At 40.1% G+C, this 18,283-nt stretch overlaps 1 long non-coding RNA gene across 1 annotated transcript in view; it reads right to left on the reverse strand.

The window, feature by feature from the left end:
• LOC133546064 (uncharacterized) overlaps nt 1–18,283 on the reverse strand; it is a 291,819-nt gene that overhangs the window by 35,180 nt on the left and 238,356 nt on the right. Inside the window, exon 5 of the long non-coding RNA XR_009804977.1 lies at nt 5,734–5,843. This is a non-coding gene — a long non-coding RNA (uncharacterized LOC133546064). The remainder of the gene's footprint in view (nt 1–5,733; nt 5,844–18,283) is intronic.

The following is an 18,283-nucleotide window of genomic DNA, read 5'->3' on the forward strand; positions in this document are numbered from 1 at the left end:
CCTGCTTCGACCACACGCGCAGTTGTGCAACGTAGATATATTGAGTAATGACGGCAATTAATAGTGATAACTATCACCTTGCTCAATAAAACAAAGACAAATAATGATCATCAGAGTCAAACCCAGAGGCCGGCTTGCTCACACTAGAGGACACAAACACAAAGACGTTGGCTAAATCCACCAGTTTTTAACTATGACTGTCACCTTGTGCCATAGAAATAAACCCAAGGACTTGAAGTCAAACCTTTTGGGGCGCTTACTCACGCACAAGCATGCACGTGCACACATAGGGCCCTATGGGTGCTTGAGCCCCTGCCCTTTTTTGCTTCGTCTTAAAAAGTGCCCTCTGCCTGTGTGTGTGTGTTTTGTTTTCTTCTGTTTTTGCCGGACATTGGAGCACAGCGCATCAATTGAGCACAGAGCACAGCGGATTGTGCGGTACAGGAAGTAGTGTACACAATACAAAATAAAACACCGGGTTAATTTTCAAAATAAAATGCACTGTGCTTACGGCGGATCACATTTCTCTCACAGTAGAGGTTTAGATATAAAGTTGTATTGCGTTTCAGTTGTTTAGTCTGAGCATTAAGTGAGAAAGACCATAAGTTACAACTTGATGGTGTTTTCATCAAGTTAAGGGCAGAAGGACAGATTTTCACATTGAAGTTATTTCCATTTGGGTATTTATTTTTGTATTTTTTTTCAAAGTTCATGTTGCACTGTTCAATTTTCAATATTAAAGTGCTTATCTTTAACAATAAATAGCCGAATAATAAACCAGTTTTTTGTTGCTTTTCATGTCTTCTAAGCCTATGATAATGTGAATTAACTAATTATGACAATAATTTGTTGACACAAAAGAAATGGCAATCACTTTTACCTACAAAGGACACACAGCTAAGTAGTTAGCTTCCTATTAGCAAATGTAATGTTACATTAATTTCCACATTGTGTAAAGGACAAAAAAAAAAAAATTCCTGCCCTTTTCTGACTTTGAGCCCCTGCTCTTCTATAATCATGCGGGCGGCATAGCTCGGTTGGTAGAGCGGCTGTGCCAACAATTTGAGGGTTGCAGGTTCGATTCCCGCTTCCGCCATCTTAGTCACTGCCGTTGTGTCCTTGGGCAAGACACTTTACCCACCTGCTCCCAGTGCCACCCACTCTGCTTTAAATGTAACTTAGATATCGGGTTTCACTATGTAAAGCGCTTTGAGTCACTAGAGAAAAAGCGCTATATAAATATAATTCACTTCATGTGCACGTCCCTGCGTGCAATGCAGTCATGCCTGTAAATCAACGCGATCGCTCCTCCTCTCGCACAGTAGTTAAAGTACCAATGACTGTCACACACCCACACACACACACACACACACACACACACACACACACACACACACACACACACACACACACACACACACACACACACACACACACTACATGTGGTGAAATGATCCTCTGCATTTGACCCATCCACGTCACCCCCTGGGAGGTGAGGGGAGCAGTGAGCAGCACTGTGCCCGGGAATCATTTTGGTGATTTAACCCCCCAATTCCAACCCTTGAAGCTGAGTGCCAAGCAGGGTCCTATTTTTATAGTCTTTGGTATGACTCAGCCGGGGTTTGAACTCACGACCTACCAAATCTCAGGGTGGACACTGACTACTAGGCCACTGAGCAGGATAATGGCAACCATCACCATGAGCAATAAAACTAAACGTAGCGACTCAAAACAGTCCACGGAGTCAAACCCTCATGTTTACACGGGAGCGCAGTGTAGCCAAGTCGTACAAATCAAGTTGTGTAAATAAAAATGGTAAATAAAACAGAATACAATGATTTTCAAATCTTTTTCAACTTATATTCAATTGAATAGACTGCAAAGACAAGATATCTAACGTTCGAACTGGACAACTTTGTTATTTGTTTGCAAATATTAGTTCATTTGGAATTCGATGGCTGCAACATGTTCCTAAAATGCTGGCACAAGTGGCAAAAAAGACTGAGAAAGTTGAGGAATGCTCATCAAACACTTATTTGGAACATCTCACAGGTGAACAAGCTAATTGGGAACAGGTGGGTGCCATGATTGGGTATAAAAGCAGCTTCATTGGAAATGCTCAGTCATTCACAAACAAGGATGGGGCGAGGGTCACCACTTTGTAAACAAAATGCAAGAGCAAATTATCGAACAGTTTAAGAACAACATTTTTCAACGAGTTATTGCAAGGAATTTAGGGGTTTTACCATCTACGGTAGTAACATCATCAAAAGGTTCAGAGATTCTGGAGAAATCATTGCACGTAAGTGAGGATATTACAGACCTTCATACTGCATCAGAAAGCAACATTGGTGAGTAAAGGATATCACCACATGGGAACACTTCAGAAAACCCCTGCCAGTAACTACAGTTTGTCGCTACATCTGTAAGTGCAAGTAAAAAACTACTATGCAAAGCGAAAGTCATTTATCAACTACACCCAGAAAAGCCGCCGGCTTCGTTGGGTCCGAGCTCATTTTAGATGGACTAATGCAAAGTGGAAAATTGTTCTGTGGTCTGAAGAGTCCACATTTTAAATTGTTTTTGGAAACCGTGGACGTTTTGTCCTCTGGACCAAAGAGGAAAATAATCATCCGGATTGTTCAGGGCGTATAGTTCAAAAGCCAGTGTCTGTGATGGTATGGGGGTGTATTAGTGCCCAAGGCATGGGTAACTTACACATCTGTGAAGGCACCGTAAATGCCGAAAGGTACATACAGGTTTCGGAGCAACATATGTTGCCATCTAAGCAACGTTATCATGGGCGCCCCTGCTTATTTAAACTGTTGAACAACTTACACTGTACATCAAGCAAGAATGGTAAATAATTCCACCTAAAAGGGTTAAAAAAGGGTCTCCTCAGTTCCCAGACGTTTACTGAGTGTTGTTTAAAGGAAAGACCATGTAATACAGTGGTAAATTGTCTTTATGCTAACTTTTTTGCAATGTGTTGCTCCCATTAAATTTTAAGTTTAAAAAATTCTAGTTTCTCAGTTCGAACATTAAATATCTTGTATTTGCAGTCTATTTAATTCAAGTTTTGTACACTCAATGCAATTGCTCCTCACGCTCGCACTTTATCATAGTGATAACTACTACAATATAATTCCGAATCTGTGTGGTACACTTGCGTAGGCATAAACACATGCAACCCTGGGCTGTACAGTCCAGATAATACAAACCCTGTTTCTATATGAGTTGGGAAATGATTTGCAAAACATTTTCAACCCATATTCAGTTGAATATGCGACAAAGACAACATATTTGATGTAAAAACTGATACACATTTTTTTTGTGTGCAAATAATCAATAACTTTAGAATTTGATGCCAGCAACACGTGACAAAGAAGTTGGGAAAGGTGGCAATAAATACTGATAAAGTTGAGGAATGCTCATCAAACACTTATATGGAACATCCCACAGGTGAACAGGCTAATTGGGAACAGGTGGGTGCCATGATTGGGTATAAAAACAGCTTCCATGAAATGCTAAGTAATTCACAAACAAGGCTGGGGTGAGAGTCACCACTTTGTAAGCAAATTATCGAATAGTTTTAGAACAACATTTCTCAACGAGCAATTGCAAGGAATTTAGGGATTTTACCATCTAAAGTCCCGTAAAATCATTAAAAATTTCAGAGAATCTGGAGAAATCACTGCACGTAAGCAATGATATAACGGACTTTTGATCCCTCAGGCGGTACTGCATCAAAAACCGACATCAGTGTGTAAAGGATATCACCACATGGGCTCAGGAACACTTCATAAAACCACTGTCAGTAACTAAAGTTGGTCGCTACATCTGTAAGTGCAGGTTAAAACTCTACTATGCAAAGCCAAACCCATTTATCAACAATATCCTCAAACGCCGCCGGCTTGGCTGGACCCGAGCTCATCTAAGATGGACTGATGCAAAGTGGAAAAGTGTTCTGTGGTCTGATGAGTCCACATTTCAAATTATATTTGGAAACAGAGGACGCGGTGTCCTCCAGAACAAAGAGGAAAATAACCACTCGGATTGTTTTAGGCGCGAAGTTCAAAAGCCAGCATCTGTGATGGTATGGGGGTGTATTAGTGCCCAAGGCATGGGTAACTTACACATCTGTGAAGGCACCATTAATGCTGAAAGGTACATACAGGTTTTGGAGCAACATATGTTGTCATCCAAGCAATGTTATCATGGACGCCCCTGCTTATTTCAGCTAGACAAGTGTTACAACAGCGTGGCTTTGTAAAAAAAAAGAGTGCGGGTACTTTCCTGGCTCGGCTGCAGTCCAGACCTGTCTCCCATCGAAAATGTGTGGCGCATTATGAAGCGTAAAATACGACAGCGGAGACCCCGGACTGTTGAACAACTGAAGCTCTACATAAAACAAGAATGGGAAAGAATTCCACTTTCAAAGCTTCAACAATTATTTTGCTCAGTTCCCAAACGTTTATTGAGTGTTGTTAAAAGAAAAGGTGATGTAACACAGTGGTGAACATGCCCTTTCCCAACTACTTTGGCACGTGTTGCAGCCCTAAAATTCAAAGTGAATTATTATTTGCAAAAAAAAATACAAAGTTTATGAGTTTGAACATCAAATATCTTGTCTTTGTAGAGCATTCAACTGAATATGGGTTGAAAAGGATTTGCAAATCATTGTATTCCGTTTATATTTACATCTAACACAATTTCCCAACTCATATGGAAACGGCGTTTGTAGATCCTAAAACCCCTCCTGGGCACACGTTCCTCACTTTGTACGTCCACCAAGCTGGATGATATTTCTCAGTGACAGGTGCAGGACTGATGAGGGGAAGGAAGTCCGGGAGGAGACGGGGGGGGGGGGCTGGGGGGGGGGGGGGGGGTGGGGGTGGGTGGGGGTGGTGGAGCTGCCAAATTGACAGGCCGATGGGTCGTCGCTCTGGGCGAAGGTGTGGACGTGTTTGGGAAGCCGTCTCAATAGATAAGCATCGGGCAAAATATGAGAGGCGAGATGGTAATCTCTCGCAGGAAGTGCAGGCGATAATGTTGCAAAGCAAACCACGGGAGGGACGCTGACCTTGCCGCGCCGCGAGGGATCCTGGACTTGCTCAATAAAAGCCTGTTGATGTACTGAGCATGGAGTCGGCGAGGATGCGCCTTATGTACGCTGACATTTGCTGAAAAGCTGACTCTCTTGTGGTTTAAAGGTCTACTGAAACCCACTACTACCGACCACGCAGTCTGATAGTTTATATATCAATGATGAAATATTAACATTGCAACACATGCCAATATGGCCGCTTTAGTTTACTAAATTGCAATTTTGAATTTCACGTGTAAGTACAATGCTAAAACGTCTCGGTATGATGACGCGTGCACATGACGTCACGTATTGTGGAGGACATTTTGGTCCAGCACCGTTCACAGCTATCAGTCGTCTCTTTTCGTCGCATAATTCCACAGTATTATGGACATCTGTGTTGCTGAATCTTTTGCAATTAGTTCAATGAATAATGGAGACGTCAAAGAAGAAAGATGTAGGTGGGAAGCGGTGTATTGTGGCCGCCTTTAGCAACACAAACACAGCCGGTGTTTCCTTGTTTACATTCCCGAAAGATGACGGTGAAGCTTTACTATGGAACAGAGCGCTCAAGCGAACATGGTTCCCTACCACATGTCAACCGGCAGGTTTTGGTGAGAAAATGGTGGTGATAAGTCGGCTCTTACCGTAGACATGAGCGGAGAGCTTACGTCGTTCCTCCTGCACCTGTCAAAGACGCAGCTGCTGACTCTCTTGCCTCCTCCCACCGGCCGCCCCCGACCGTCGGATGCTTCCACTGTGGAGGAGGGGACAAAAAAAAAATACATCTCAGCCCGGCTCCAACAGCTGCCTTCACCTCGTTGAGAAACGTGGCTTCCCTCGGAGACACTGGCGGTCACCACACCCGTGGCCACACCCCTCTGACTTTAAGGTTGTACAGGTACGACCATATAATCTCACTAAAACACTAGTAACACAATAAGCAGATAAGGGATTTTCCAGAATTATCCTAGTAAATGTGTTTGATAACATCTGAATAGCTCTGCCGTCCAGTTTTTTTTCCCTTTCTAGTCCCTCACTCTCACTTTCCTCATCCAAGAATCTTTTATCCTCGCTCAAATTAATGGGGAAATCGTCGCTTTCTCGGTCCGAATCGCTCTCGCTGCTGGTGGCCATGATTGTAAACAATGTGAGGATGTGAAGTGCTTCACAACCCGTGACGTCACGCGCACATCGTCTGCTACTTCCGGTAAAGGCAAGGCTTTTTTATTAGCGACCAAAAGTTGCGAACTTTATCGTGGATGTTCTCTACTAAATCCTTTTTAGCAAAAATATGACAATATTGCGAAATGATCAAGTATGACACATAGTATAGACCTGCTATCCCTGTTTGAATAGGAAAATCTCATTTCAGTAGGCCTTTAAAACTACAGCCGAACCTTGGATAACAATAACAACTCGGAATACTACAGAATCCATAAAAGGGACATGAGGGAATTTTTTTGTTAGATATGTTTCTTGTGCTCACGGGAAAACATATCTAAAAAAAATAAAAAATAAAACATTCCCCCCATGTCCCTTTAGGTCAGACCTGGGCAAATTAAGGCCCGCCACACATTCTGGAAATGCTATTGCAAAAATAAAAAAGAACATAAAAAATATTGGAATGAGGTGAAATGTATCGAGAAAAAGTTGCAATGTTGACACAAAGCTGCCATGCAGGCTGTTTTTTTTTCTTTTGTCTTTCTTTAACTTTGATTTTTTTTGCCATTGCTCAAAAAAATAATGACAAAATAATCCATATTTTAATGAATTATTTCCAAAGCTCCAATTAATTCAAATATTTCACTTTAAAATGTTTTATGTGGTAAATATTGTATACATTGTGTAGTTGCCATATAAAAACAAAGTTTTTTTTTGACAAAAGAGCATAAAACAAACAAAATAATAGTTAAAACGTAAAATCGACAGATATATCTGAAGTTGATCTGGTAATGTAAGTGTTGAAAGTAAAAAAAACAAACAACAACTAATAAAAATATATCACTTTATGAGTGGGGCACCTTTTGGATCCCCAATATATTTAGTGGTATTTTATTTATCTTTTCACTGTGATTACTAAAAAATAATAAATAATTCAAATCAATGGTGTCCTGCATTATTTATCTTTTAGGGCTCTGATTACTAAATACTGCATATTTCAGTTTTACTATTAAAAAAACAAAGATGTTTTTGACAGGAAAGCAATACAACTTTTTCTTTTTGTTAAAAAGTTGATACAGAGATTTACAAAAGGCGTTAAATTAAAAATAATACAAATTTGACTTATTTTTAACATTTTGATAACTGAGACCCTTTATGGTCACCGGGACCCCTAAAGGTAAAATCATTTTTAAAAATCCATAAATTTAGTTGTGGTTTGAAAATGAAAAATATCAAGATGGCCCCCGCATGCTTTAATTTTTCCGCATGTGGTCCTCAGTGGAAAAAGTTTTGACACCCCAGATCTAATTAGTTACCATGGTAAACTAATTAGTTACTACCACCCGAACGCCTCCCTAGGGAGGTGTTTAGGGCACGTCTGACCGGCAGGAGGCCACGGGAAAGACCCAGGACACGTTGGGTAGACTATGTCTCCCGGCTGGCCTGGGAACGCCTCGGGATCCCCCCGGGAGGAGCTGGACGAAGTGGCAGGGGAGATAGAAGACTGGGCTTCTCTGCTTAGGCTGCTGCCCCCGCAACCCCACCTCGGATAAACGGACGAAAATGGATGAATGAATGAATGGTAATCTAATTAGTTACTATGTGTGGAGAGGCGGAGCCGGCGAACGAGCAGCTGGGCCGGGCACGCCGGAGCCCGGCCCAAGATGGCGGCGAGGAGGCGGGGACGGCGATTGAGCGGAGAGGCGGGACGTGCCGGGAGCGACGCCACGATCGAGGTCAGATGCTTGGGTCGGGCACCTGTACACAATCGGTGAATCTCCTCTCGCTGTAGAAAAAGGCAGCAGCAGAGGCGGGTGAGGCGGAAGGAGTTGGAGAGCCTGCAGCAGTGCATGAGGAGCGGAGGCGACAGAGAGCAAGACAGGGGCGGCTGAAAAGCGACCGAAGAGCGAGCAGTGGAGGAGGAGCTGAAAAGCGACCCGACCTGCAGACAAGCCTGATTGGAAAATAAACAAGAGTCAAACCTGATCAAGCTTGTCCTTCCTCGGTGGTCCATGGAACCTGCACGACAGCGAGAGACTATCACACTATGGTTAACTAATTAGTTACTATGATCATCTACGTCACAGCAGCTCAGACCAGGCACCAAGCAGTGTGGGAGGTAAACGTTTCCACAGACGCAGAAAGAGATTTTCACAACAAAGTTCTAAAGCTTAGTGATATATCAGATTGTAAGTGGGTTTATTTTGTACCCTTCGCGCTCATATTTCACTGTTTGTTGCATTCCACTTGATTGTAAAATATGCCGATCTAAAGGGGGTGTGGCATTCATATTTTGTCAATATTCAGTGTTTTATCATTCATAGAAAAATGTAAAATTCCATTACGTTTTTTTTAAGGCGGTCTGTCATAACTCTTTTAGCAATCAATCAGAAATTATTGTGATGTTTTGTATTAATGTCCCTAAAAATAGATATACCGGCCCCCAGACACATTTTTTTTTCTCTAAATGTGGCCCCCGAGTCAAAATAATTGCTCAGGCCTGCTTTAGGGGCTCCGTAAATGATGAACATTATCACATAATTCATTCAGAAAACAACAATATAATACTATTAACCACAACATATAAGTGTAAAAAATCCCAACAATATGATTTGTACAATTTCAGAATGTCCATCCATCCATCTTCTTGCGCTTATCCGAGGTGGGATCGCGGGGGCAGCAGCCTAAGCAGGGAAGCCCAGACTTTCCTCTCCCCAGCCACTTGGTCCAGCTCTTCCCGGGGGATCCCGAGGCGTTCCCAGGCCATCCGGGAGACATAATCTTCCCAACGTGTCCTGGGTCTTTCCCAGTGTCCTTTTAGTCATAAGCCAAAGCTCATGACCATAGGTGAGGATGGGAACGTAGATCGACCGGTCAAATGAGAGCTTTGCCTTCCGGCTCAGCTCCTTCTTCACCACAACGGATCGATACAGCGTCCGCATTACTGAAGACGCCGCACTGATCCGCCTGTCGATCTCACGATCCACTCTTCCCTCACTCGTGAACAAGACTCCCAGGTACTTGAACTCCTCCACTTGGGGCAGGGTCTCCTCCCCAACCCGGAGATGGCACTCCACCTTTTCCCGGGTGAGAACCATGGACTCGGACTTGCAGGTGCTAATTCTCATCCCGGTCGCTTCACACTCGGCTGCCAACCGATCCAGTGAGAGAAGAAGATCCTGGCCAGATGAAGCCATCAGGACCACATCATCTTCAAAAAGCTGAGACCAAACCGGAACCCATCAACACCTTGACTGCGCCTAGAAATTCTGTCCATAAAAGTTATAAACAGAATCGGTGACAAAGGGCAGCCTTGGCGGAGTCCAACCCTCACTAGAAACATGACCGACTTACCGCCGGCAATGCGGACTAAGCTCTGACCGCCACATTTAGAGAGTCCGATACCCCATACTCTCTGAACACTCCCCACACGGTCGAATGCTTTCTCCAAGTCCACAAAGTCCACAAAAATTTCAGAATGTGTTTGTCCTATTTTTAAACAAAGAAAACAATCTGAAGTTGTCTTTATTTTTAAGTTATCATGCCCTGATTTTACCAGTCCGGGCAATCTTGGGAGTCGAATTTTCTCCATGTGGCCCCCCATCTGATATGAGTTTGACATCCCTCCTTCAGAGTGTCGAATGTCCAAAAATTTGCTTTACGGCAATTTTAACTTTCACCAGTCAGTTCCTATGCAGAGTGGCGCTGTCCATCATTTTCAGCAGACTGCATTGCAAAAATGATGAACACAAAGCGCCCTGTGTTCAGCAGAAGCCCAAGGCCAGGCAGGAAACGACACGAGGCTGTTAAGTTGGCGGTAAAGGCTCAAGGCCTCACACACACACATAGAGGCCAAAGGGTAAATTACCCAGCTGGGCCCAGGGTTTATTCCCAATTCTCTATTTCTTTTATTTTCAGCGTGCGCGTGAAGAATAGCGCGGCACAGCCGAGGAAAAGGAGTGACCCCCGCAGAGGGCACGCTGTTCCAGTTCTGCGGGGATGCGTCCGACTGAGCAGCAAATCACTGGAGGTGACGTGACCCTGGCTCCGGGCGGCCGGCGCGTTATTGCCCACAAATACCTCGTTGCAGGGAAACGGACGGGAATTGCATCAGGGAATGTGTCGAGAGCAAGAGTGGGCGACGAATGCATCTTTTATTTGTTTTCTGCAGTTTATTATAAGAATGTTTTACTACAATTACTGTGAGATGGAAGCACACCATTATGTATGATAACTCATCTAATGCAAATTATTCAAAATAGACAAAAAATACTTTAAATGGGCATTCAAAAGGTTGAAATCCAATAACACATGACATGTTTTTATTTTTATTTATTTAGTGTTTTTATCGTGTCAAAAAAAGAAGAATGCATCCTAAAAGAATGCATCTTTTATTTGTTTTTTGCAGTTTATTTTAAGACTGTTTGATTACAGTTACTTTGAGAAGTAAATTATTCAAATTATTCAAAATAGATGAAAACTACTTTAACCTTCGTCTTGTGTTAGGGTCGGCACCGACCCGTTTTAGTTTTTAAATGCATAAAAACACCACATACATTTATTTTTTTGCATCAAAGCTTTTTGACTTTGTCAGGAACCTTTTTGTCAACAAAATAAAACATTTTAATTTTTTTCACTAAATTATAAAATGCTCTGGTAGAAATTATGCCCTTGGTGTTGTTAGGGTCGGTTTCGACCCAGTTATAAAAATAAGATGATAAAGCAATGATAAGAGCCAACACTGAACACCCTGACAGCCAGCTCCTCTCCCAGTCATGTGAGCTTTAGTGGATTCTCATTTTACCTTGTTATCCTGTACAAAAACAAACAAAAGACGGACACTAAAAGTGTCACTTTTTGCCACTCTGATTTAGTTTTTTTATTAGTTTTGGAACTAGTAATCTATTTCTCTTGGTTTCATTTGCTTGATTGGTTGTTGGTTGTTGTTTGTTTGATGTTGGATTTCTGTTGCTGAAAAAAATATGTTTTAGCCTTTTTCTTGAAGTAAATATATATGGGTCGAAATTGACCCGTAACACCATAGATGTTACTATAGTTAAAATTCTTAAAATGAAAAAAAAAAAAAAACACATTTATTTAAGAGATGTGTTCTAATAGTTAGGTAACACAACAACCTTTTTTTTATTTATATGATTCTCTTGAGGTTCGTTTTACCATTTTTAAAAATTGAAATCGAGGGGTATACTGACAAAAAAAAGGCCCAATGGCCCAAACCAAAAATATTAAAACCAATATTTTCAAGGATAAGGAAGCCTAACGAGGTAACCAAGAGATGAGAAACAAATTGGATGATAGATAATTGTTTTAGTGTATTTTACAGCTGATTTAAGACATGGGTCAAAACGACCCGTTAACATAAGAGATGGTAACAGAAAGCTAACACAAGAGGAAGGTTAAATGGGCATTCAAAAGGTTAAAATCAAATAACACATGACGTGTTTTTTTTAAATTAGTATTTTAATTGTGTCAAAAAAGAAGATTTTTTCATAGGGACCAATGTCCGTTTGGTTCAGAGGACCCTCTAGAACAGGGGTCGGGACCCTTTTTGGCTGAGAGAGCCATGAAAGCCAAACATTTAAAAATGTATTTCCGTGAGAGCCATATAATATTTTTTAACACTGAATACAACTAAATGTGTGCATTTTTAAGTAAGACCAACATGTTTAGAGTATAATAAATCCCTTTTTGTTTTAATAACAATCTTATCAAATACATCTTACCATTAATGCGACTTCTGGAACAAGTCTGGTAGAAAACGGATGGATGGATAAAATGCATGAGAATGTTTTGTATTTTGAACGTTATTTTTTAGCTCTGTGCTTACTAGCGGAATTATTCATAGTTATCGTGTTAAGACAGGGGTGTCCAAACTTTTTCCACTGAGGGCCGCACACTGAAAAATTAGAGCAAGCGGGGGCCATTTTCATAAATTTTATTTTAAAAACCAATATATGTATAAAAAATATACATTTAGGCCTCCACTCAGTTATGATTCCGAGGACCCCAAAGGGTTTTGGTAAAAAAAAACACATTAAAAATGTGTCATTATTCAGTATTATAATTCTTTATTATTATGCAAGTTTTAAATCCCTAGATCAACATTAGAAAAAAAAATGGAAAAAACTAAATATGCCATATTTTCACCCAATAAATTTTTTAGGTGGGATATTTGAGATTATAGAATAGTTGGAGCCTTAATTTTGGATTTTGATTCATTATTATTTTTTGAGCAATGACACTTAAAAAAAAATCACACTAAAATAAATGGGGATCAAAAAGTGACCTACTTATTAAAGTGTTAGAAAATAAATTATACATTTTTTTTTACTGTTTACTTTTAGCACAATAATCTCGAGATCAACTTCAGATATATCCGTCAATTTTAAGTTTTATTGTTGTCTATGTTTTGTTTGTTTGTTTTAGGCCCTTCTTTAAAAATAAAAAAAACAGCTTAGTTTTTTATATGGGAAAACACAAAATATGCAACATTTTCCCCCAAAAATATCTCAAAGTGGAATATTTAATGTGATGTAATCGAAGCCTTGATTAGGTCAATAATTCAAAATGACATTGATTTTGATTCAATATTCTTTTTTAAAGAAAGAAACAGGCTGCATGGCAGCTTTGTGTTATAAGAGTAAGCATTGCAACAATTTCTTGTTACATTTCACCTGTTTGCTCTTTTATACCACTTTTTATGTTTTTAATGTTTTTTAAATTGTATTCTTAAAATGTGCCGTGGGGCCGTTAAAAATTGACCCGCGGGCCGCACTTTGGCCAGCCCTGTGTTAAGCAATGTCAGCTAAGATTTATCTGAGAGCCAGATGCAGTCATCAAAAGAGCCACATCTGGCTCTAGAGCCATAGGTTCCCTACCCCTGCTATAGAATTTCTAAGGTTTTATTATTATTATTATACCGCCGCCTCTTTGAGCTGTAATTTGACCCTCTTAACATGCTTCAAAACTCACGAAATTTGACATACACATCAGGATTGGCGAAAATCTAATAAAAAAAACAAACCCCAAAACTCAAAATTGCGCTCCAACGCCCCCTAGGAAAAAACACAGACAAAACTGCTGGTAACTTCCGTTAAGAATGTCATAGAGACATGAAACAAAAGCCTCTATGTAGGTCTGACTTAGACCTAGATTTCATACGTGACATTTTTCAGCAAAAATCAACAAGAAGTTGGAAAAAAACCCTTCAAAACAAAAGTTTCCTAAAAAATGTATTTTTTGCCTCTTTGAGCTGTAATTTCACCCCCTTAAAATGGTTCAAAACTCACCAAACTGGACACACACATCAGGACTGGTGAAAATTGCGATCTAATAATAGAAAAAAACAAACCAAAACTCAAAATTGCGCTCTAGCGCCCCCTAGGAATAAAACAGACAAAACTGCTCTTGGGAGGAAAACACAGACACAACTGCTTGTAACTTCCGGTAGGAATGTCATAGAGACATGAAACAAAAACCTCTATGTAGGTCTCACTTAGACCTGGATTTCATACATTGACATTCTTCAGCAAAAATCAACAAGAAGTTGGAAAAAAACCCTTCAAAACTAAAGTTTTTTGCCTCTTTGAGCTGTAATTTGACCCCCTTAAAATGGTTCAAAACTCACCAAACTGGACCCACACATACGGACTGGTGAAAATTGCGATCTAATAATAGAAACAAACGAACCAAAACTCAAAATTGCGCTCTAGCGCCCCCTAGGAATAAAACAGACAAAACTGCTCTTGGGAGGAAAACCTAGACAAAACTGCTTGTAACTTCCGGTAGGAATGTCGTAAAGACATGAAACAAAAACCCTCTATGTAGGTCTCACTTAGACCTACATTTTAATAATTGACATCCTTCAGCAAAAATCAACAGGAAGTTGACAATTACCCCTTCAAAACAAAAATTTTGTAAAAACCAGTCACCTTTTTTGAAACATTATCTCCTCGCGTTTGTTGTGTCGGCTTCAAACTACCACAGGAGAGAGATTGAACCCTTCCGATTAAAAGTTGATGAAATAGTTTTTCTAACTGCTCCGGTTTTGATCTTACGAGCCTTCCAGTCCCGTCAATAACGGTTTGCTGCTTTAATTATTATTATTATTATAATACCGCCGCCTCTTTGAGCTGTAATTTGACCCTCTTAACATGTTTCAAAACTCACCAAATTTGACACACACATCAGGACTGGCGAAAATTGCGATCTAATAAAAAACCAAACCCCAAAACTCAAAATTGTGCTCTAGTTACAGACAAAACTGTCTGTGACTTCCAGTAGGAATGTCGTAGAAACATGAAACAAAAACCACTACACAGGTCTTAGTTAGACCCATATTTCATCCACTGAGACCCCCCGGCTAAAATCAACAAGAAGTTTGCTATTCGCACTTCAATACAAAAGTTGGCTAAAAAATGGCGCTTTTTTTCAAACATTATCCCCTCTGAGGCTGTTTGTCGTTTCAGCTTCAAATAAGCACAAAGGAGAGATTGAACCCTTCAGATTAAAAGTTGAAAGACTTTAAATAACTACCCCGGTTTGGATTTTATGGGCCCGCAAAGATCCATTGTGCTGCTGCTGTTGTCACAAAATGGCCGCTTCCTGCTCAGACAAAACTGTTAGACTGTCCTTCACACATGAAACAAAAACCTCAATATAGGTCTCACTGAGACCTATATTTCACACACTGACCGCCCCCAACTAAAATCAACAGAAAGTTTGCTATTCCCACTTCAATACAACTGCATGAATAATTAAAAAATAAAATTCACCATGCATTAGAGTCTCAAAATGGCGGCACCAAGGCATCCTTATAAAATTCTCAAGCCACTTTACAACTGTTATAACTATGAGACTGATGTATAACACATGTGTATACAACTTTTTCTCTGTATAATAATCCATCCATCCATCCATCTTCGACCGCTTATCTGGGCTTGGGTCACGGGGGCAGCAGCCAAAGCGGTCCCGTCCATCGCTGCTTGCAGCTTTAATTATTTATGTGTTTTATTTTATTTTTTAATTATTCATCTTTTTTTTTGCTTTCTGTCACGCCTGTAGATTATGTTTTGTTTTTGTCATGTTTTTTCATGTTATGTTTTGGACTTTCCGTTCTGTTTTTGCACTTCCTTGTTTGTTTTCGTCTTTATGCCAACCCATTAGTTTCCACCTGGTCTCCAAGTCACGCCCCTGTCCTCCGACTCCCACCTGTTAGTAATCATCATCAGAGTCATTATTTAAACCATTCTGTTTCTGTCCTCGTCCTGGCAACTTTACTTGTGTACCTACTGACCTACTAACGATACCTACTCTACCTGACCCTCATCTACCTTTGTGCCTTGCCCCGCTGTTTATTGTTCTGTCTATACCACGTACGTTTTTGGTTTGTTTCGTGTCACAGTTAGTGTTTTTTTTGTTTGCATATAGTCATGCCATTGTGCTGTTTTTGTTTTCCAGTTTTTGAATTATATTGTTTAAATAAATCCAATATATACTTACACTCTCGTCTGGCTCGTGCCAATCATCCTTTGCATGGAAGAAGCAATGCAAATCCAAGTCCATGTGTGTCACTTCAATATTCTAATGTCACATGTTTTTTCATTTTGTTTTTAGTAAGGACTGAAGTCTATTGAGAGATTTACGCAAAAAATAGAAAAAAAAAATCAAAAATATTTTTCAGGACGTTTTTTCATCCAGGCACTACTCTACTGGGCTAAAAATCATTGCACAGTGTATGAAAGGAATGAAAATAGTGAAATACAAAAATCCGAAAATCTACAAAAATTTGAATGGACGAAAAAGTCCCCACTATACTTTAAGGCAGGGGTGTTGAAAGCGTGGCCCACAACTAGTTTTTTTCATGGCCTGCGGCACACTTTTGTCGTAGTTAGTTGTGGACAAACCCCAAGATGCAGAGAAGGAGGGAGGCATTTTGCAGGAAAACATGATTTAATAAAAATACTAAGACAAAAACAAAGGGTTCAAACAAAAAGCGACAACGTGGGCGGATAACAAACTAAGGGAGCTGGCAGGGGAGCTAGAAAATAAAAGGAGCTTAACATGGAAGCTAGAAAAAACAAACAGGGTCTAGCGTGGAAGCTAGCAGGTATCTAGCAGGAAACAGAAGTCGTACTTGTAAAATGAAAGAACAAACTGGAAGTAGGGAACAAAAAACAGTAAGCTACAAACATCAAACGAATATAGCTTACCGCTATGCTGCAAAGATACGACAAGGTACGACACGACAGCGACAAGAAGTGAAATCGACAAATCAATAATCCAGCCCTGACTGGAAGACAAAGCAGGTACAAATAGGAGCGGGCTGATTGACACCAGGTGTGGCCAGGTGTGTTTCCCCTCAGCTGCAGCTGAGGGGAAACAAACTGGAAGCTGGAAGCTGAACCAAAATAAGAGTGCTGACAGGAACGAAGGGCAGGAAATACTAAACACACAGAGGAAAACCTCAAACACAAACAAACTGTCAGTGGCAAGCTTGAAAACTTAAAAAAATATGACCCAAAAAAAATTCGTAAAAAGCTGAATAAAAGAGCAAACGGATGTAATGTGAGAAGAACATGTTTCAATATTGACACCAGTAACACAAAGACAGTTTAATTTATAACAGTCATTGCTCAAAAAATAATAAAACTTAAAAATTTACAGACAGGTCTGAAGTTGAAGTTAAGTGGGGAAAGTAGAAAACATTTATTTTGACACAGTGATTAATTTTTAACTCTTTTGGATCATCGAGATCTTTTGTCTTGATTTTAATTTCAAACTGTCATTCTTTGAAAAATATTAAAAAATTGTTATTAAATATTGGTCATTTTTCAGGCTCCAATTACCTCACATTAAATATTCCAATTTTAAAAAGGTTTTGGGGAATTTTTTTTCGTGTTTTCCCACAGTATCATAAGGCTTATTTGGGGGAGGAGCTTAAAAAAAAAATCATACTTAATGGCAATGGTTACATCTAACAAATAAAAGTAAATATGACTTATTTTTGAACATTTGATTTGTCCGGGGGACTTTTAACATTCACCAAAATTTTGTGGAGCCCCAAAGGTTACAGTAAATATTTTATAATATAATACAATAATACAATATATCAGTATATATTATATACTGTATCTCTATTATATAAATATTACATATACAGTCATGGTCAACAGTTTACATACACTTAGAAAGAACATAATGTCATGGCTTTGACAGTAGGCATGGTGTTCCTGGGATTAAAAGCCTCACCTTTTCTCCTCCAATCATATAGCTGGGTATTGTGGCCAAACAGCTCAATTTTTGTTTCATCTGACATCACATGGACGAAGATAAGACCTTCTGGAGGGAAGTTCTGTGGTCAAATGAAACAAAAAATGAGCCGTTTGGCCACAATACCCAGCAATATGTTTGCAGGAGAAAAGGTGAGGCCTTTAATCCCAGGAACACCATACCTACCGTCAAACATGGTGGTGGTAGTATTATGCTCTGGGCCTGCCTTGTTGCCAATGGAACTAGTGCTTTACAGAGAGTAAATGGGACAATGAAAAAGGAAGATTACTTCCAAATTCTTCAGGACAACCTAAAATCATCAGCCCGGAGGTTGGGTCTTGGGCGCGGTTGGGTGTTCCAACAGGACAATGACCAAAAACACACGTCAAAAGTGGTAAAGGATTGGCTAAATCAGGCTAGAATTAAGCTTTTAGAATGGCCTCGTCTGAACGTGGATTATTTTGTAGCTGCTGCGTGGATTGTTTTCCCGGGATGCAAACGAACATGGCTTGAAGGTGAATACATGATTTAATTTGAACTCAAAAGCTACAAAACTTGGCGCAGGAAACAAAAAACGTTAACACAAACTGAACTATGGCGACGTGAGCAGAGCAGCATGAACTATGAACAAGCATGGCATGAAGTGAGCAATGTCGCCAGACAGACTAACTGAAAATGACAGGCTTAAATAATAGTCTCTGATTAGCAACAGGTGCGTGAATCCAAACAAATGAGGCAGGTGAA

This window comes from Nerophis ophidion, linkage group LG29 (assembly GCF_033978795.1).
Source record: "Nerophis ophidion isolate RoL-2023_Sa linkage group LG29, RoL_Noph_v1.0, whole genome shotgun sequence".
In the NCBI taxonomy this organism is placed as follows: domain Eukaryota; kingdom Metazoa; phylum Chordata; class Actinopteri; order Syngnathiformes; family Syngnathidae; genus Nerophis; species Nerophis ophidion.